Source organism: Pipistrellus hanaki (genome assembly GCF_964339955.1).
Source record: "Pipistrellus hanaki genome assembly, chromosome: 15".
NCBI lineage: Eukaryota > Metazoa > Chordata > Mammalia > Chiroptera > Vespertilionidae > Pipistrellus > Pipistrellus hanaki.
This window is the reverse complement of record NC_140517.1, coordinates 16,872,137-16,894,193: the sequence shown is the minus strand read 5'-3', so window position 1 is coordinate 16,894,193 and position 22,057 is coordinate 16,872,137. Positions and strand designations below refer to the sequence as shown.

The 22,057-nt window shown below is 38.7% G+C and overlaps 1 pseudogene across 1 annotated transcript; it reads right to left on the bottom strand.

Moving 5' to 3' along the window:
• Positions 1-19,188: 19,188 nt before the first annotated feature.
• Positions 19,189-19,611, bottom strand: LOC311633106 (small ribosomal subunit protein eS25-like; annotated as a pseudogene). The gene has a single exon. The product of its transcript is annotated as a small ribosomal subunit protein eS25-like (transcript).
• Positions 19,612-22,057: the final 2,446 nt, after the last annotated feature.

The window sequence follows — 22,057 nt, the reverse complement described above, 5'->3', positions numbered from 1 at the left end:
CATCCCTCTTAGGAAAAGAATGTCATTTAGTCGCGTGATGATAGACAGTAAATGAAACTCAGAAAATGTGGTAGAAGATTCAAGTTCTGATTGTTGACTCTGTCTTTTGTGATGAGGTATATAAACGGAGACTGTACCAAACAGGTCTGTTGTTGTTAACTGTCCCCCCCTTTTTTTTATCACAGTACCTTATATTAATAATAATGATGTAGCTAACATTTTAGATTTACAAATGTAGACATGTTCTAATTGATATTTCCTCCAGATGTTACATTATCTAATCAGATATGTGAATTCGCTGTTAAGGGCACAAATTTTTCACCCATATAAAAATCCAAAGAGGATGTAAAAGACAAAAGTGATGGATTATACTACCTACCCTATTAATCTATCCAACAGAGGGCTGTTCCTGGAGATCGGAGGCAGGAGAAAAGAAGGTCAGTGGCTTTATTCTATGGCTTCCTCCATGTGGGGTCATCTTCAGGTGGCCCTCCACCAAAGCCAACCCGCTTTCCATATGGCTCCTGTCCCTGGGACTCCTCAAGTAGAGGGAAGGTAAAGAGTCCCTCACTGTTACTAGGTCTGGGCACTGAATTATTCTTTGTTGATTTTCCTAAACACTGCCCACCTCTTTGTAATCTTCATTAGCTTTCCTCCATTTCCCTGTTTGTTTAATTAAAGATGTTAGCTAAAGGTAAAAGCATGAAAGTGTTATAAACTTTAAACATAATATTTTAACTTTAAAAATCACAAAAGATATTCCGATTGTTCAGAAGAGGCTTACTACTTTTCGTTTTCCATTATCCTTCTTGCATAAACTATACTCACAATGCATTATTTGTTTTTTTCCGGTCTCAAGTTTTTAAAGTGGACTAAGATTATCAAAACATTTGTGAAAAAATACCTGAATACATAATTCTAGATCTTTATTATTCTTTCTTACTCTTTACCTTTAAATAGAAAAAAAATTTAAATGATTTCCTATATCAAAACTTTCTGATGCATTCAATGTGATTTTAAGAAAAATAACTCTATATTCTTATACTAATTTATTTTATTTGGCATAATATATAACTAAAATACACAAAGGAATGTGCCTCACTAGCCCAATAGGTTTGAGAACAAAAATCCACTGGGCAAGATAAGCATACAACTCTACTGGTAGGAGGAAAAATAGCAAATGCAGCCTACCAGACACAACAGTGTAACATCCTATGGGAGTCAATGAAAATATTTCATTGAGCAATGGCGAACATCAATGAAGCCAGCACATCAGTAAGCAGAGCCTGTTTAAGAGACACACTTTAGGTGCCTCCATGGAAGGAGATGCCAGAGTGTAAAATAAGGGTGTGCAGAGTGTAAACAAAAGGGCTAGGACACAATCACAAGGAACACCATCATATGAGATGGGTCGAGAGAAAGAGAAAGAAGACTAAGGAAACAAAGTCTGAAATATTGGAGACTTAATGGGAATTACTTGCTATATAAAAGGGCATCTTTCATATTCTAATGTAGTTAATTCACAAATTACTTATTTATCTTAACTTGGCTACATGATGCTGGCATGTATGAAAGTGTTTACATCTCAGGGAGCACAGAGTTTTGGAATGATCACATGATCAGAAATTAAAGAGCTATGGCTGTGAATTCTGCCTCTAATTCTTCTATGTCACAATGACTCTGTCTCTCTGAGCCTCATGTAAAACTGAATAATTATAACATGGAGCAACCATGAGGATCATGTGTCTTCCATGAAACTTACTCTTTATAAGTGCTCAATAAATGTGCCTTCTTTCCTCTTCGGTGTATTACCTCTAGCATACATTATAAAGTGGCTGAATGCTGTGAAGTTATTACAAGCCATCCTTTCACAACCTATGTGTGGATTGCTGGATCTTGTTTGCTTTAGTTTCAATCTGTGCTACTTACTGACAATTTCTCTACAACTGAGGGAAAATGTTCTGCTTCATAGCCCAGAATGCATGCTCTGTGGCTTCCTGATTGATTTTATTGATCTTATTGATTTTACTTCATACTTACTTGGTCATATTTCTCAATTTAGATGTTCTTCCATGACATTCTATTTCCATAGTTTATTTGAACGCCTGTAGAGTTTTATAATCTCACTGCCCTAGTTAAACCCTAGTTCTCCTCTGTAGGACATCTTCCTGTGAGGGGGATCCTAGGGTTAACATAGGCATCAAAAAAAGTATCTGTTATAGAAGCAGCTATCTAGGAGTCCAATGGAGGAACTGTACTCTAGTTCAAACTGCATGCCATGAGATTAGGTCAAAATATGGAGACAGTGTAGTAATCTACATTATAAAATGCTAGGGACCTTACGACCTAAATGACCAGATGGACAACCGTTCACGAGGAAGTGCATGGAGCACCTCTAGGTCCCTCCTCTGCAGCTCACAAGCTGCTATCAGAGCAGGGCTGGCAGCCAGTGAGTGAGTGGGGCAGTGGGGGAGGGGGGTGCACAGGGTGAGGTGGGCACAGTGAGGTTGTTATCCTCCAGCCTGGGGCCAGACCAGAGGCCTAATGACCTTGTTGCTGCACGGTGGCTGTGGATCAAGCCCAGAGAGAGGCCCTGAAAGAGAAACAGAGCCTGATCTGTAGCTGCCACAGCTGCTGGCGAGGCAGAGAGAGAGAGAGAGAGAGAGAGAGAGAGAGAGAGAGAGAGAGAGAAAGAGAGGCAAAACCTGATCAGCAGTTGCTGTGGGGCTGCAGACCAGGCCCGGAGATAGGCGTGGAGAGAGAAGCAGGGCCTGATGAATCAGGCCCGGAGATTGGCCCGGAGACACTGACTGGCATAGAAACAGACCAATCAGAACCAAATTTGGGTGAACTTCAAGGAGCCAATGACTGCGAAGGAGGCAGAGTTTCTGACACTGATTGGCATAGAAACCAAGCAATCAGAATTTAATATGGGTGAACTATGAAGGCAGAACCTAAGGTGTGGGCTGAGGAGGGGTTTTAAGGGCAACAGTTGTTTGGTGTAAAGTGTAAGAAAGCGGTTCAATTTTTTAATAACCGGTTTGGCAGTAAGGTGCATATGGCTGGCTATCAGCTCAGATATAGGGATTATGTATTTTTATCTGCCAAGAGCATCTCCTCCTACTGGAAAAGGCTTTACCCCCCATATAAATAATCCTATCCTATATAATCTACCTATATTAATAAAAGGGTAATATGCTAATTAGACCAGGTCAACCAACTATCTTCCAGGTATCCAACTTCCTTCCGGACAAAGCCATGGTGGTGAGGGCTGAGGCAGAGGCAGTTAGGGGCAATCAGGCCAGCAGGAGAGGGCAGTTGGGGACAAGATCAGGCCAGCAGGGAGTTAGAGGCAATCAGGCCAGCAGGGGACGGCAGTTGGGAGCTAAATCAGGCCGGCAGGGGAGAGCAGTTGGGGTCAAGATCAGGTGGGCAGGAGAGGGCAGTTGGGGGCGAGACCAGGCCAGCAGGGGAGGGCAGTTGTGGGCAATCAGGCAGGCAGAGAGGTTAGGGGTAATCAGGCAGGCAGGTGAGTGCTTAGGAGCCAGCAGTCCCAGATTGTGAGAGTGATATCCGACAGTTGAACTGGCAGTCAAACATCCCCCAAGGGGTCCCTGATTGGAGAGGGTGCAGGCTGGGCTGAGGGATCCCCCTACCTGCCGTACACAAATTTTGTGCACCGGGCCTCTAGTATATGAATTAAATTTATGTAATCCTTTATGTCATCTAACAGTTATTTTTAGGCACAAAACACAAAAATTATAGAAGGAAGATCTAAAATGGCAACTTTATTTCTCTGCCTTATATATCACTAGAGGCCTAGGTATATGAAATTCGTGCACTCAGGGGGTCCTTTAGCCCAGACTGCGCCCTCTCACAGTCTGCGAACCCTGCAATCAATCACCCAAAAGAGGTAGGCCCCACCCACTCGCCACCATCCACTGCAGCCCTCTGGTTGGTGACCTGGGGCAATTGTGGAGCCCCCCAATTGATCTTCCCGCCAGCTGATGGCCTGGGCCTCCCTCTGCAGTGTGATCATGGGGTGAGGGCCAGGACCCCCCTAATCACATTGCGCCCACCTTGGCTGGCCTGGTGCCAGTGGGTGTCAGAGCATGGTCATCTGGATAGTTGTTCTAATGTTCGGCCATTTGGTCGATTTGCATACTGTGCTTTATTATACTAGATTTTAATTCTAAGAATTTATGATCCTCCTACTCATGAGTTGCTCATAGTGTTTCATTGGTCTACCCATCTTATCTACAGGGTTAAAATTGCCAAATCCAGACCAGCATTAGAGACAGCAGTGTGACAAAATGCAGCTGTAATGAGCATCAGAAATGCTGACTGTCCATGTTAAAAATTCAGAGGGTTGGCTACTGAAATATACCAGGATAGAGTTTCTATATTCCAGTTTTACTGTTCTTGAAGAAAAATTGGTAGAGAGTGCATGATGATTATTTTTACCATAACAGAACCTGAGATTTATCAGACTTCAACCTGTTTTGATATCTTTATGCATTAAAAAAAAATCTCCAAATGAATTACTCATATCAAGATACTTACTTCTAACATTATGAATGGGATTATTAAGCTCCATGACCCTTAGCAACCCAATAATGGGCATTAGAGCTTTATGCTGATATTGCAAAGAAATAGAGCATATCATTTGAAGAATCCCATCTTAATAACATTTGGAAATTTTTTCAAAATATTAATAACATAACTCAGTGGTCAGTTAAACATTTCCAATCTTGTCTTTTGAATTATATTGATTTTTTTAATTTAAAAATAAACTGAGTATGTCCATATGTGTGTATGTGTGCAAAATCTTTTCACTGCTGGTCTTTTTAAATTGAGATGCCAAGATAATTAAAGGGGGGAAAAAGTATATGTGCGTGAGAAATTTTTCTAATTTTAATTTTAAATAATCTCTTATATCTCACTGGCAATTCCTTTTATGAGCACAGATTTTATGCTCTGTGGTTATTTGATCTCACCGTAAGTATGACAGCAGGCAGATTCAGGAGGTGAATAGCAGTTTGGGAACCAGAAACACTATAGATAGAGTTTTGCACCATGCGGGCATTTTTGCTTCCACCAAATCAACCAGAACTTTAAGCAAAGATTATTCTTTAAAAGAATTACTTAACGACCCTGTAGGAGAACTTACAAACAAATGCACTAAATAATTAAATGAAAAGCATAACAATTTACAGTCATATGGTGCTGGTGGGAATTTCGTTTGGGAGCTGGGAGAAGCCCTAATGCACGCTGGCTGGGTCAGCATTCTTACACTCTGCTGGAATCAGGGCTGACTCCATATGCCATTTACACAAGAACCTGCTCCTGTACTTTCGTTTTCATTAATTTTAAACTATCTCTTTTTTGTACCTCTGCTTTCCTAGATTGTCTGCATGCTCTCCTGTGGACTTTGTGCCTCTTGCTTCTTTGCTCAGCTCCTGAAATCTACTGTGAATAATGTATTTTGGGGATACTGCCTGCACCAACTGGTTTTCTTTGCAGAGGTTTCTCCAATATAAAATTCACTATTTGTTTTTATGAACGCATCCAAAGTAAAGAGTGTGTACTTCTTGAAAGCCTAGTCACTGGCACTTTGTCCCTAGCCAATAGCCTTTCTGCATGGTGACAAGAGACCACCTTCTTCAGGATCTTATAGCAAAAAGTCATGAGTAGGTCATTTCTCCTTTACTACCCTCAAAGGGAAAAATAACCATAAAAAAAACCTTCTTTCTATAGCACATTCATTTTTCCACACTAAAGTGGGATATCAGAAATTACAGTTGCTTGGCATAGTTACTGCCTTGGCCCTTATAAAAATTCACTCCTGAAACATGTATTGGAATACCACCAAGACATTTGACAAACTTCAATTTGACAAAACTTTGCACTTGACCTGGCAAAATGGTGAAACATGAACTCAATGCTCTTTAATGACTTAGCATTTTAATTTATCTACCATTTTCCAGAGCTACTGGATTGATTTTTACCATGGGTGACATTTACACTTTATGATGGAACTCTGACCAGGGCTGTTTTGTTCAGTATTTTTATTGATTACTTGAATTGGGGTACTTACAATCAAGAAAACACAAGAAAAAAAATACCTTAAAGTTTACATTATAAAATGAGTCTACTAAAATAATTTTTGAGATAGGCTTACATAAGATATTACAGTAGGCAATCAGCTATTTCTTCACTTTTGTTGATTTCCAAAAACTTACTTTTTTTTTTTTTATATCCTCACCCAAGATTATCTTTTTATCAATTTTTAGAGAGAAGGTTAGAGGAAGGGGGAAGAGAGAGAAACACCAATGTGAAAGAGAAACATCAAGCAGCTGCCTCCCATACACAACCCAACCAGGATCAAACCCACAACCTAGGTATGTGCCCGGACCAGGAATCGAATATGAAACCTTTTAGTGTATGGGATGATGCTCCAACCAACTGGGCTACCTAGCCAGGACAATTTTATATTACTTTTAAAGACCAGTTATTGCTGTTAACAATTGTTCAGCAATGAACTATGTCACATACGGCATATGTTTTGAGAATCACCTATGGCTCTGAAGTCAGACTGTTTGAGCATATATTCTGGACCCCTTTCTCACCAGCTGTGTGACTTTAAGTTATTTAACCTCTCTGTGCCTTGAGTGATAATACTAGTATCTACCTTATATGATTCCTGGGAGACATAAATAACATAATGAATGCAAATTATTTGAGCAATGCCGACCAGATGGTATGTGCTCAGTAAGTCCCAGGGATGATTATTATCTTTTCTTATTATCTTTTCTAAGTAGTTTTGCAAATGGGATATGTTTTCTTTTATATTCAGGGTTTACGTTTTATCTTCAATAAAAGTAATTTAGTAAGAGAAATCCTCAGTTACCTTGCACTCATTTTAAATTTTTATCTGAATGCTGGTTTATGTATTCACACAGTACTGAAGAATGGGGAGGTTTCCTTAAATGAGACAGCCCACACTCCAGAACTATGAAAAGAAATGAGCAATTCAAGGGAAAATTAGATTAAATCCTTAAATTAAATTCCAGATTAAAAAAAGATCCTAGTAGAAAATGTGCCAGTATGGTTTGCTATTAAGATCTAATATTTTCCCAATTGTGTAGTAATGGAAGTTGGGGAGAACATCCCTTAGGCATTCTCATGAAAAGATTGGGATAAACAGCTTAAATAGACAGTGGGTAAGGCCGCCTCAGTAACATCAAAATTATCTCCAACTTAATTCTACTCATTCAAATAAAGACATTACTTTATTTCTAAGTTAATACGAAGTTCCTTTTTAATGTAATAATTGGCAAACAATATTATTTGGCTTGATGTGTAATAATCCTAAATGTACTTCCAGCGTTATTAAATCAGTGAGAATTTCAAGGCCATGGAAAAGAAGATACAATCATTTTATTTTTCTCATGCTTCCTTCTATGACTTGGATCTTCAGGTTTTATTTACAAAGTGAATTGTGTATTGTAAAGATAATTAAAAAATCGTTATTTCACAATAAAAGACTGTGAAATAAAGCTAATACAGCGAAATAAAAATGTAAGCCAGAATAAGATGCTTTATTTCCATCTCATCCGTTTCTTATCCCTCCTACACAGGAAGAAAAAAATGGATATTTACATTGAATATTGGGGAGTTTGACATGTTCTTACCTAAATACATCTTTAGGACATTTCCAGAATTCTTACATAAACATCTCCTATGAACATTTTTCTGTGGTTTATTTTTAACCAAATCCATAAACTCTGTGAGAGAGATACTCTGCCTTTCCAGGAAGCGGCCTCACTCAGCACTCAGCTCATAGGAAACAGCTGTACCACCAGTTTTACCAAAATTCTAAAGAATATTGAGTACAAATATTTTATATAGGTACAAAGTAATAACAGTATTTTAAGAGAAGGGTAGGGAACCTCAGGCCTGCGGGCAGTATAAGGCCTGTGGGCAGTATAAGGCCTGCAAAATCATTTGGTCTGGCCCTGCCAAGGCATTAGGGATGAGTTAATTAAATGCCTGACCAAATATAACAGGCTAATTTTTAGGCTGAAATTTTGTATGGCTCACAAATGATGTTATAAATATCCAAATGGCCCTTGGCAGAAAGAAGATTCCCCATCCCTGTTTTAGAAGCATGAATTTATCTCTCATCCTAAAGAGAAAAAAATGAAACACAACAAGAGTTCTCTAAACTAAAATGGAAATCATACATGCTGCCCTTTCAAAAAGAAATATATATATTGTATATACATCTACTACCTTTCATCAAGTCATCTCAGTGTTTCATTTCACATCATATGCCTTAAATATTATGCATTGTCTCTATTCTACCACAGTTCATTCCTCTACGGTACTACAAACTAAATTTTTATCTCTATTTATAATTTTTATCTCTCTGAATATGATTCTCATTATCCTACTATAACTTCTCTCAGGGAAAACAATGCCTCCCACCCAGTTAATGCCTTTCCTCTTCTCCCTCCTCATTCAATTTGTCCTCTCAGGAAAAATTATATAGATGCTACTCCCTCCTTGGGCACCCCCTGCTTCAGGTCTCCCCAACCCTCTGTTGCCTCATTTCCCTTCTCGCAACTGCCCTAACACAGAGAGAGTATCCTTTATAATTCTTTGTAGGTCACTTGCCAAAGCCACTTGTTCATTCTGCTCTGAGACCAAGTAACCCAGAGGGAGTGTAGTGAACCAGCACTTGTAAAGAATTTGACTTTTGAATCAACTGGGTTTCTATCTTCAATGGGTTAAATATTGTCCCCAAAAATATATATTTTCAAAAGAAAGAAACTAAAATATTGGTGTCAAAAATACTGTGTGTTTTGTGTGTGTTTTTTCTCAGTAAAGGGGAATTCTCAAGAATAATTCTTTATATTAGGACAAAGTTCATTTTTATACACTCTGAAATAGTGTACAACACTGAAACAATGACATAATGCTCAGGACGCTGCTGCTCTTCACCCCACACCACCTTCTTCCCTGTTCCCCCGAAAAGAAGACAGTGTCTTATATTAATTTTTTCTCCCAAAGTTGCGCTAGGTCTTATTTTCGGAGGATGTCTTATTTTCGGGGAAACATGGTATTACAAGACTTGACTCCCTACCTGTTTCCCTTTCTGCTCGTCAAAGTCCCAGCTTATTTCTCCCCTGTGACTGCTGTGGCAGAAGTCCCTATCCCTTCTGCTGACTCTCTCTCTAACTGAGCCTTAAAGATTCAGATTATCTAGGGCTTCTTCCAGGAAACTTTGTAGACCAATCCATGTTGGTTCATGCTGCTTTCCAATGCTACGTTAATACCCCCTATGCATTTCTATGGTTGTACTTGCCAGGCTTAATGAAAGCCCTCAGGTTCCATGTTGGTTTTTCCCACAGTGCTGTGAGCTCCTGAGGGCAATGGTGGCCTCCAATTTTTTCCCCCCATTGGCCTGAGCATAATATCTGATATATAAATAGAGAGATAAATATTGAATTTAAAGTTCTTGATGATACTATCCTAAAATTCATCAATAAGGTTAAGTTTAGTAAATGCATAATATAATTTTTGGACCTCAAAAATTGTCCACCATAATATCGTTAGTTTACTAGAGGCCTCAGCTCAACCTGCCCCCTTTTGCAGTCCAGGAGCCCTCAAAGGATGTCCAACTGACAGCTTAGGCCTGATCCAGCAGTGAGCCTAGCTTATGGCGCATTGACCACCGGAGGGCAGCTCCTACATTGAGCATCTTCCCCCTGGTGGTCAGTGCACATCATAGTGATCTGTCAATCTGCTGTTCAGATTTGCATATTAGCCTTTTATTATATAGGATAGCTCTATGTTTTTACTATTGTTACTAACTACTCAACTTTACAAAATGATATTCTTATGGACTGCACATACCATATCATTTTGTTCAAAGTCTCAAAAAAAGATACCATGAGCATGGTCACACATCCCTTCTCTGAGAGGGTTTAATTAACCTGAATACTCTCAAAACAGAGATATTACAAAACATCATTGGCCCAGTCGGTGTGGCTCAGTGATTGCGCATCAACTTATGAGACAGGAGGTTAAGGTTTGATTCCCAGTCTGGGCACATGCCCAGGCTGTGGACTCAACTGCCAGTGTAGGGCATGCAGGAGGCAGCCAATTAATGATTCTCTCTCATCATTGATGTTTCTATCTCCTTCTCCCTTTCCTTTCCTCTCTGAAATCAATGAAAAAATATTTTTTAAACATCATTGAAGGTGGAATGATGGATCCAAACTAATGGCAAGATGATTCTACTCAGCTAGATAATAAATGTTCAACAACATGTAATGTTATGTCAACTTAGATGCCATTAGAAAAAGAAGAGTTATTTTCAAAGTTTAATCTTATTGCTGGGGGGGAAAATCAATGTTTTTTTTAATCTACTATGGAAAGTTAGGCAAAGTAATTCCATTTATCTCAACGATTTTATTAAGTGAGCGTGTGTATCAGACTAATCTATAAGGATATTTAGCAATGTGGATTACATTTAAAAAGGTGAGAGATGCATGGACAATCTTCTCCATTACTGAGATCATTACTATGAAAACTATTTGGCAACTTACTAAAAATTGTATTGGAGCTCATTTTCAAAGAGCCTTAGTCACTTTACCAACTGAAAATATAATTAACAATGTCAAAGAGATCAGATAAAATAAATATGTATTATAGCCATAAGATTAAATTTCACCTTCAAATATCTCCTTTTTTCCCTACCTATGTCCTATAAAAGTTTATTCAGACAACAAACAAAAAACAAAAAAACAAAATAAAAGACCAATTTGGTCAATGCAGGAATCAGAGTGTGAATATTTTTAAACAACAACAACAAAAATGTGTTGGTGCCTTAATCATTTAAGTGATTGCTTCAAATATCTCTTTTTCTATTTGCTGAGACATTTTAACAAACCTTGTGTATCTCAAATTGAAGTTGTGGGTCATTTGTATCCAGTCCACTGCAGAATCTGAATAGGGATCAGGAGACAGACAGACTGAGGACATTTCATTACCAGGAAGGAAGAAGATTTGATAGAGTACTATAATCAGCATGACTCAAAGAAAAAGTTGGTTTCTTGCTTAGTATGGAGGCTTATATCTATAATGGCTGGGTTGAGTGGTTTTCTCCAACTCAATCGTTTAAAGGTTGCTGTTTCAGAATATTTTCCTAATCACTTAAAGATGGCTATCTTGTCATAAATCATGTTTACTTAGGACCAGTAACATATGTATGACCTTTTAAGGATTTCTCTTTTGAGCCAGATAAATACATTATTTTGTAGTAATGACCATTAGAGCATGACTTAATACCTTTTCATTTTCTATAAAGGCAGACAGACGTTAGTGGAAGAGGAAAGGCATAAAATTCAGAGTGACTGCCTTCATCGTAATTTGAACATGTTCATTAAATATAATCATGGCCTAATTTGTTTCTTAATGAAGTAAGAGAAATATGTGCTGATAAAAGAATATTGGGTGAGATGAGAGAAGGAATATTATCTGGGTCTTATCCTCATAATCCAACAGAAAGAACTTCTCTACACATCAGAAAATTGCATTTTGCAACAGAATCAAGTACAAACTTACCGAAATAATATTCTGACTTTTTGGGACCACTTATGAAAAATTGCTAATTTGTTTAATTTCAGCAAAACAACCACTGGTTTGTGTTCCTCTTTAGTAAACAGGTAGAGCAGTAATATATAACTCACCAAACAAACTGGAATGAATCACAAACTGCAGAGATATTGTTGAAGATGAAAAAAGTATTACATCTCCATGAATAACAGAAAAGCTACATCATCTATTGTTACGCTAGCAAGTTTAGCACAATTATATGGGTAATGAATTTCCTTTTACTTGGTTAAAAACAACAAAAATCTAGAGTTGTTTATAAAAGGACATTTTCTTTTTAATTGTATAGAAGTCCTTATGAAACATGATTTAGTCTGCTTTTTATAAAACCTTATGGTAGCCCAGCTGGTCTGTATCAGTGGTTTGAGTGTCCACCTATGAACCAGGAAGTCTTGGTGAGATTCCCTGGTCAGCTTGCAGGTTTGATTCCCAGTACAGAGTGTGCAAGAAGCAGCCAATAGATGATTCTCTCTCATCATTAATGTTTCTTTCTCTCCCTCTGTCTGAAATCAATAAAAATATATTTAAAAATAAAATTAAAAACCTTACAGTAGAAAAATATTGATTTAAAAAAAAACAAAACAGAAAATTCCAAAACATTAAAATCATTCTAAAATCTCAGTATCCAGATACTGTTACTACTGCCAGAAATATTTATACACATTGCTAAGTACTTTTTTAAAATGGTATCACAGTAATGCACTACAACATATAACTTGCAGTTAACTTTTTTCCACTTAATATTATAAAATGCCCTTAATTTTAAAATCAATACCAATAGGTCCACCTGCTTTTCTTTTCAAATTGCTAGTGATAACCATAGTAATTTGTTTAACTACTGTCCTCTTGATGGAATTTTAAGATGAGTCCAATATATTGCTACCACTAACAATGTTATAATAGATATCTTTCTATATGCTCACATTGTATGTGCATTTTAAATTTTGACAAAGTGTCAAATCAGCAACATGTATGAGATTAGTTTTTCTCCACATTTTGTCATCACTGGGAATCTTTAACTATTTTAACCTTTGCAAATTTGGTAAGCAAAATCAATGTCATGGTTTTCATCTACACTTATTATTAAGCACATCAAATTATCTTTTAAGATAATGTTAGGATTTCTCTGCCTGACTTTCTATTGGTCTGGTCATCATTTTGCTTATTTTTAAAGTACTCTAGATTTATATATTATACTAGAGGCCCAGTGCATGAAATTTGTGCACTGGGGGAAGGAGGATGTCCCTCAGCCTGGCCTGTGCACTCTCGCAGTCCAGGACCACTCAGGGGATGTCCACCTGCTGGCTTAGTCCCCAGAGGGATCGGGCCTAAGCTGGCAGGCAGATATCCCTCTCACAGTCCAGGGCTCTAACAGTCTGGGACCCCATACTCCGCTCCCACCACCGCCACTGCACTTACCAGCCGTGAGCCCAGCTTCCGGCTGAGCAGTGCTCCCCTTTTGGGAGTGCACTGACTACCAAGGGACAGCTCCTGTGTTGAGCGACTGTCCCCTGGTAGTCAGTGCAAGTCATAGCGATTGGTTGTTCTACCATTCAGTTCATTTGCATATTAGGCTTTTATTATATAGGATATCATTTATGGAATGTATGAAATCCTATGAGGAAAAGTACTGTTATAGACTGAAAGAATATATCCCTGTAAAAATCATATATCAAAGCCCTAACTCTTAGTGTGACTGCAGTTGGAGTAAAGAAGTAATTAAGGTTAAATGAGGTAATTAGGGTGGGGTCCTGATTCAACACCATCAATTCCTTATAAGAAGAGACACCAGATAGCTCACTCAATCAGTCTTTGTTCACAGACACCAAGGTTAGGCCATATGAGAAGGAAGAAGGAAGAAAGCTGTCTTAAGAAGAGAGCCCTCACTGAAGACCAAATTGGCTAGAACACTAGTGTTGGACTTCTAGCCTCCAGAACTGTGAGAAAATAAGTTTTTATATTCTAAGGCATCTAGTGCATCATATTTTGACCAGTATTTGGTATTTTGATCACTTCAGACCACTTAGATATTCTTAGATCATAATTCAATCAAAATTGGTGAGCATATAAGCTTTCTGTGCTGCATACTACCACAAACTTACCAGTTTAAGACTATAATCATGACCCGGCCAAGTGGCTCCGTTGTTCAGAGTATTGGAGTATCATCCCCTACACCAAATGGTAGTTGATTTGATTCCCAGTCAGGGCAAGTATGGGAAGCATCTGATCTGATCAATGTTTCTCTCTCACATCAATGTTTCTCTCTCTTTCTCTCTCTCCCTCTCTCTCTCTCTCTTCCTGTCTCTCTAAAATCCATATATTAAAAAGCCTAATATGCAAATTGTCCCCAAGAGAGTTCAACTGGGAGACCGATCACTCATTATGATGCGTGCTGACCACCAGGGGGTAGCAAAAAATGAAGGAAGGCACCAGCCAGCAGCAGGCAGCTGGGGGAGGAAGACTCCAGGCAGCAGCCAGCAGAAGGGAGGCCCCAGCAGCAGAAAGAAGGCCCTGATCGGCCCTGATAGCCGGCCACGCCTAGAGACCCTACCCATGCTTGAATTTTGTGCACCAGGCTTCTAGTCCTATATAATAAAAGTCTAATATGCTAAGTGTCCAACTATTCATTCCACTATTTGACCAGTCGCTATGACGTGCAGTGACCACCAGGGGGAGATGCTCCAGCAGGTAGGTTAGCTTGCTTCTGGGGTCTAGCTGATCAGACTGGGTGAGACAGGCCAGACATGCCCTAGAACCCTCCCGCAATCCTACCCTGGCCTCTGAAATATTTCTTATAATTAACTTCCTTTCAATGTGCACAAATCATGCACTAGGAAGTGACCAAATGACTGGAACGACCAGAACAACCGATTGACCAGTTGCTATGACACGCACTGTCCACCAGGGAGCAGACACTCAATGCAGAAGCTGCCCCCTATGGTTAGTGAGTTCCCACAGCCAACCTCCCAAGGCCAGCCCATCTCCTGTGGTCCCTCCCCCCAGCCAGCTGGCCCTGATTGTCCTGATTGGTACAGCTGGCCAACCTCCCACAGCCCCTCCCCCTGACCAGCTGGCCCTGATGGCCTCAATTGGGCTGGCAGGGCAACTTCCCACAGCCCCTCCCCCCAAGCCAGCCAACCTCTCGTGGCCCCTCCCCTCTACCTCTCTCCCTGGATGCCCAGCCCTGATGGCCCCCATTGGGCCAGTCAGCCAATCTCCAAAGGCCCCTCCCCACAGCTGGCCCTGATTGCCCTATCGGAACTTTCCATAGACCCTCCCCCGGGAGGGCCAACCTCCTGTGGCCTGATAACCAGCCAAGCCAAGGGACCCCACCTGTGAATGAATTTGTGCACCAGGCCTCTAGTCAATAATAAAACACATATCCTCCAGTGATGATTAAAGAAAAATAACTACAATTGTGTATTATCGCACAGTTTCTATAGGTCAGAAGTTCAGTCACAGCCTATCTGGGTTCTCAGCTTCAGGATCTCACCAGGTTAAAATCCAGGTGGCGCCGAAACTGGTTTGGCTCAGTGGTAGAGCGTCGGTCTGCGGACTGAAAGGTCCCAGGTTCGATTCCGGTCAGGGGCATGTACGTTGGTTGCGGGCACATCCCTGGTAGGGGGTGTGCAAGAGGCAGCTGGTCAATGTTTCTCTCTCATCGACGTTTCTATCTCTCTCCCTTCCTCTCTGTAAAAAATCAATAAAATATATAAAAAATAAAATAAAAATAAAAATAAATAAAAAAATTAAATAAATAAATAAAATCCAGGTGGCATCCAGGACTATGGGGGAAAAAATATGCTTGCAAACACTCTTCGCATGCTGGCATAATTCATTTCTTGCAGTTATAATATTGAAGGTTTTTTTCTTTCTGTCAACTGAGGGTCATTCTGAGCCACTCAAGGTTCTTTGTTACATGGCCCTTTCTACAGGACCTCTCACAATATGGCAGCTTAATTCTTCAAAACACTGATGGAAATAGCTTCTCATATCAGGGAGAGCCCAGTCTCTCCTTTAAGGATCTTCATTTGATTAAGCCAGATCCACCCAGGAACACCTCCCTTCTGATTAACTCAAAATCAACTAATTGGACACTGGGCCTCATAAGTATAAATCAGAGAATACCTGGGTCTCCCCTGCCCCTTTTCATCAGAGGGAATCCTTAACAGTACACCTTGGGGTAGTAGATAACCTTCTCCAATATCTGTACAGACATTAAGTGCTTCATTCCTGCTTCCTCTCTATCTGAAGGCTCCACTGAGCTTTTCTGGATTCTATCTCCTTTCACATCACCCTCTGCAAGCCTTTCTTCACACAACATTCTGAGATTACTAAACACAATGGTAATTTTAAAGAGAGAGAACGTTTTCAAGATGGAGATAAAGGGTGTGCATACATGGCAGAAATGTACAGTTTTATTTTAAACATGAAGACCTCCTTAAAATGTTTGGTAGCTTCTTTTCATCTCACCTCCCTCTCCCACTAGCCTTCACACAACATAATTTCGCAGGGTCTCTTTTCTCCATGTCTCTTCTCTCATTTACATCTTTCACCCATTTCAAATGAGAAAGAAAAAGATAAAAGCATCAGAAAATTATCTCATTTCCTCATACTGAATAGCTCGTAATGATGATTGGGGGTTGTGGACACTCATGTTCTGGTGACAGCTCACTTTGTCTATCAATATATTTTCCCTTAAAATATGTCCTTCCCTAAATGGAAACCTCATGCTTGTTGTCAAGATAATAAAAGCTACATACTGTGACATATTTATACTCTTCCTATACCAGAGCTCCGGGAGGATGCTTATGTAGTTTGTCTTATTCATCTTAGAAACACCCAGCTTCAGCCTTGTACCAAACAAGCCTTCCATATTTATGTGCTGTTGCATTGATCACACAAAAAGATATATTGAAACTTAGCAAGTTCACATAGTAAATACTATATGAGTGTACCCTGGGTTCCTTGTTAATTTTCAGGAACTTATATTTCTGTCAATGTTCGCAGGACTTCAGGAACATGGAACTTAAAGTAGCATAAAATACAGCACACCACACTACCATCTCAGTACACCACATTGTATATGACATGTCATGTCTCAGAATGCACTATCTACACACCAAATATACAATGCCTATTGTATTATATGGTACCTGAACACCACAATCCCACAGCATGTACATGTACACACATCACCTCTATTACACTAGCATACCACAGAGCACCACACACACTACACGCCCCACCCTCCACATCTACCATCCCCAACAGACCACATTACAGTAACCACGCAGCACACCATGCCACTTCTAACACAATATCCCCTCACTTTCCATCACAATATACCACACCAGTCCATCCCACACCAAAACTGAAAGTATAAATTATTTGAATGCTGCGCATTTGGTGTTATCTCAATCCTGAATGAATATGCTAAGATTCAAGGATATTGACCAACATAAAAATTATTGTGAACTTCAGGGAGAGATATCTATATCTCTGGAGTTATTAGCGAAAACCAGATATTTATCCTTTTCCAACTGGCTTATTTCGCTTAGCATAATGCTCTCCATTTCCATCCATGCTGTTGCAAATGGTAAAAGTTCAATTTTTTTTATAGTGGCATAGTATTCCATTGTGTACCACAGTTTTTTAATCCACTCATCTACTGATGGGCACTTAGGCTGTTTCCAAATCTTAGCTATTGTAAATTGTGCTGCTATGAACATAGGAGTGCATATATCCTTTCTGATTGGTGTTTCTGGTTTCTTGGGATATAGTCCTAGAAGTGGGATCACTGGGTCAAAGAGAAGAAAAATAAATATCACATGATCTTATTAATATGTGGGATATAATGATCAACAAATTTGATGAACAATAATAGATCTAGAGACAAATGATAGGGGAGGTGGGGGGGGACGATTAGAGGGAGGAGAGTTATGCTAATATGCATGCAAATTAGCATAACCAATGGACACAGACACTATGGCGGCAGGGGCTTGCCTGGGGTGGGAATGGCTAGGGGGGTAGGGGAGGCAGGGATCAGGTCAATTGGGGAAAAAGAAGACATATATAAAACTTTAGACAATAAGAAGAAAGAAGAAAGAAAGAAAGAAAGAAAGAAAGAAAGAAAGAAAGAAAGAAAGAAAGAAAGAAAGAAAGAAAGAAAGAAAAGAGAGAGAGAGAGAGAGAGAGAGAGAGAGAGAGAGAGAGAGAGAGAGAGAGAGAGAGAGAGAGAGAGAGAGAGGGGAAGGGAGGTAAAAAACTGGGATGGGAGAGGGAAAAATAAAGTTGAATTCTGATAATTTGTGGGTGATCAGGCTTTCAGGATAATGCACTGGTTTGTCTGCCAATTATTCTTCTCAGACCAATAGTATTTATCACAATATATTGTAAATATTTGTTTGTCTTGGTTTCCAACATACTTAATGAGGTCATGATCAAATCTTTTGTTTCTGATCACTCAGAATATTTCCCAGCACCTGGCACACAGTAGGCATTTGAATGATTTTTAATGAATTGTGGCTTTGAAGAGAAGGATTAAATTATTATTATAAAAGTTATAAAAACATAACTTCAACATGCATCTACTCTAAGTCTAAAAAATTAAATAATTTTGTTAGGGGATGTTTCAAGCTCCTGCTCCTTATTCACTCGGATCCCCTTTCAAATGTATGGGAAATTTTAGGGCATTCAATTTGAAATGGAGTTGTGTAACAGATTTCAAATTAAATAAAAGTAGATTTTTCCTATGATTTAAAAGTGGATAACTTTCTAATTAATTATGCATATAGTTCCCTTGGCTTGTCCTTCACAGGGTAGGATTTCTAATAGTGTTTAAACTTGGGCAAACCATGAACAGTCTTTCTACCATATGCTATCATTTTCTTTAATTACAGTCCTATTTGGTTTCTTAATGAAGTAAAAATAAAATCCAATATATAAATGTTATGACATTTAGGAATATCTAATTCATGTTCTCATCCTATGATTGATTTTCCTTAATGAAGAATTAGAGTGGATTTAGGCCTATAAAACCAAATATATTCTAAATCCCTCAACATATCAGTTTCCAAATAATTGTATTTTATTTTTATTCAAAACCATTCAAGTATGGTATTTTATAGCTCCTGTGAGGACATCATCTTAGCAAGGTATCTTCATGAAAATGCAATCAATGTAATTTATCATGCATTTGAATTTGAAAAAGACCAGTTCGAACTGTACATTAACTCTGAAGGCAACCACACTGGTTCTCATTTATCGTGAACATACTTTTCTGTCACTTCATTGTGTTATCCTTTATCTCATGAGTTAGCTAATGGAAAATGAAACAGAAAATGTTATAAATAAAAATATATTTACTAAATTGTAAGATTTGAAAGTTATATTATCTAATATTAAATAGAAAATTGTAACTATTTTTGTTTAAGCAGTCATATATTAGAATAGAGATTTGAACTTTTATATGCTTAAAAACATTTTATTATTATTTAATAAAGGTTTATTTTTCAAAATGTTCAGCCGGTGGGATCTTTTGTTCATGCATCTCCTCCAGCAGCTGGGGCATCCCCACCTCTGGTGTTTCTGGTGTAAACCATGTGATCTCTGTGCTTTGAGACCAGTTTAATAAGCCCTTTACTGAGGAGCTCCTGAAGGGCTGCTCTGGCCAAGGAGTCACAAGTCTTCAGCCTCTTGGACACCACCGCTGAGGTTATAAGCTTGTAGTTGGGACTTCCTTACAGAGCTTGTCATATGTGGCTTTGTCAAACAAGACCAGGTTATTGAACTTGTCTCACACTTTGAGTTTGGACCTCTTCCTCTTTTTGGCCTCACCCCGCCCGCCCCCCTGACTTGTTCATGGCCTTTGTCTTTCTTGGCTGACTTTCCAGCATCTTTCTTCTTCTTGTGGTCCTTGGGCAGCATCATGAGACTCAGAGAACAGGGATGCGTGATTGCCTCACCAAGATGCCGGCCCGAGAGCTGCTTAAGAATATTTTCATACAAAATCATAATTTAAGAATATTTTAATACACAAAAAGAAAGTGAGGTAGTTTTGTTTTTTATTGTTACTCTTGATTTAACTTTTCAAAATATCCTTGGGATGGTGAATAATATTGTACTCAGTATGTTTTTCCCTCTCTGTATAATGCCTCCTTAATAGACACATCAGTAGGAGTAGCAGACAGAATTCTACTCCCTATGACCCACACCTTTGTATAGTCCTATCCTGTTGAGTGTGGAAGGCACTGAAGAGTATGACAGAATATGATTAAGTTGTGTTATATGGCACAGTTGACTTTTAAAAAGGGCGATGATCCTCCCTGGGCCTGACCTAATCAGATGAGTTCTAAAAATAGACGAGGCTTTTCCTGGAAAAAAAAGATTTAAAAGATGGGAGAAATTCAACTTGAGAGTCTCTGTTGCTTGCTTTGAAGATGAAGAAAGACACATAAAAAAATTTCTCAAAATGTATCACAGCCTAAATGAAAGGGCTACACTGCAAACATTTTTAAATAGTCCAAAGAAGAAAATACCTATAACCTGGGTTATATAAAATCTTCTCAATACAAAACCAATATCCATAAATAAATTAAAAATATAAAAATTGAAGTTTATCAAAATTAAAAACATTTGTGTTTTAAAAGACATTAAGAAAACTTAAAGGCAATCATCGAACTGGTAGAAATATTGGAAAATCAAATATCTCATAAAGGATTTATATCAAAAAACTATAAAGAACTCTCAAAACTAAAAATAAGAAAATAATCTAATTAAACTGAACAAATGTCTTGAGTTGACATTTTGCCAAAAATAAAGAAAAAATGAATGGTTAATAAGCACATAAGTGATAGTTAATGTCATTGATCATTAGGGAAAAGTAAATTAAGAACACAATGTGGTATCACTTCACACCCACTAGAATGGCTATAGATAAAATATATCATTTTTAAAAAGAGGATAAATTTTAGAAAAAATGTAGCGAAAATGGAATACTCACTTATTTCTGATAGGAATTAAAACAGTGTTGCCACTTTGAAAAACAGTTTGGTTGTTTCTTAAAAATCAAAACATAAATTTCCCATATAACCCATCAATTCTATTTCTAGGGATCTACACAAGAAAAATGAAACCATATGTCCATACAAACACTTATAAATTAATATTGCTAGTAGCAATTAATTCACTTTTTGACAATTAATAATCCTATAAAATAAAAACCTTAACATGCTAAGTGTACGGTCAGCCATTCAACCAATCGAAGTGTAATATGTTAATGATATGCTAAGGCCACTCAATAGCTCGCTACAGTTGACTGGTCGACCAGTCGCTATTCCGTGCACTGACCTTGAGGGCACAGACAGTCTGACCAGTAGGTTAGCTTGCTGCTGGGGTCCGGCCAATCAGGACTAAGTGAGACAGGCCAGACATGCCCTGGAGCCCTCCACAATTCCTTCCCAGCTGGCTAACCTCAGAGTCCCTTCCTGGCCCCAATTGTGCACCAGTGGGGTCCCAAGGCCTGGCCTGCACCCTCTCATTATCCGGGACTCCTTGGGGGATGTTGGAGAGCCAGTTTCGGCCCAATACTATAGGCCAGGTCAAGGGACCCCACTGATGCACCATTCGTGCACAGGGCCTCTGCTAGTTTAATACCAGGTAATAATCAAAAAGTAAAATAATCAAAGTATCCATGTACTGATGAATGGATAAATAGCATATAGTACATCCATGTAGTGGAATACTACTTAGCAATAAAAATTAATGAACTAGCCCTGGATGAGTCACTCAGTTGGTTGGAATGTCATCCTGTACACCAAACAGTTAAGGTTTGGTTCCCAGTCAAGGCAAATGCCTAGGTTGCAGGTTTGATCCCCAGTCATGGTGCATACAGAAGGCAATCTATCAATGTTTTTCTGTCACATCAATGTTTCTTTCCCCCCCTCACCTCTCTTCCTCTCTCTCTATAAATCAATAAAAATATATCGTTGGGTGAGGCTTTTTAAAAAATTAATGCTGCATGTAAAACACAGATAAACCTCAAAAGTATTTTGCTAAGTGAAAAAAGCTGGACTCAAAAGACTATACATTGTATGTTTCCACTGAAAGGAAATGTCTAGAGGAGGGAAATCTAGCAAGGCAGAAAGAAGGTTCTTATTTGCCTAGGGCTAGAAGTAGAAACTGAGATTGTCTCCAAATGGGCATGAAGAATCCTTTTGGGGAGACAGAATGTGAGATTATGTTGCTATTTTTAAAACCTGTAAATTTATTTAAAGTTACTGTTTTCGTAAAATTTATGGTATGTGTTCATGGTTTGTAAATACTTCAATAATGCTGTTTCTAAAAAATCACACAGGTAGGAGGTGTTACAAGA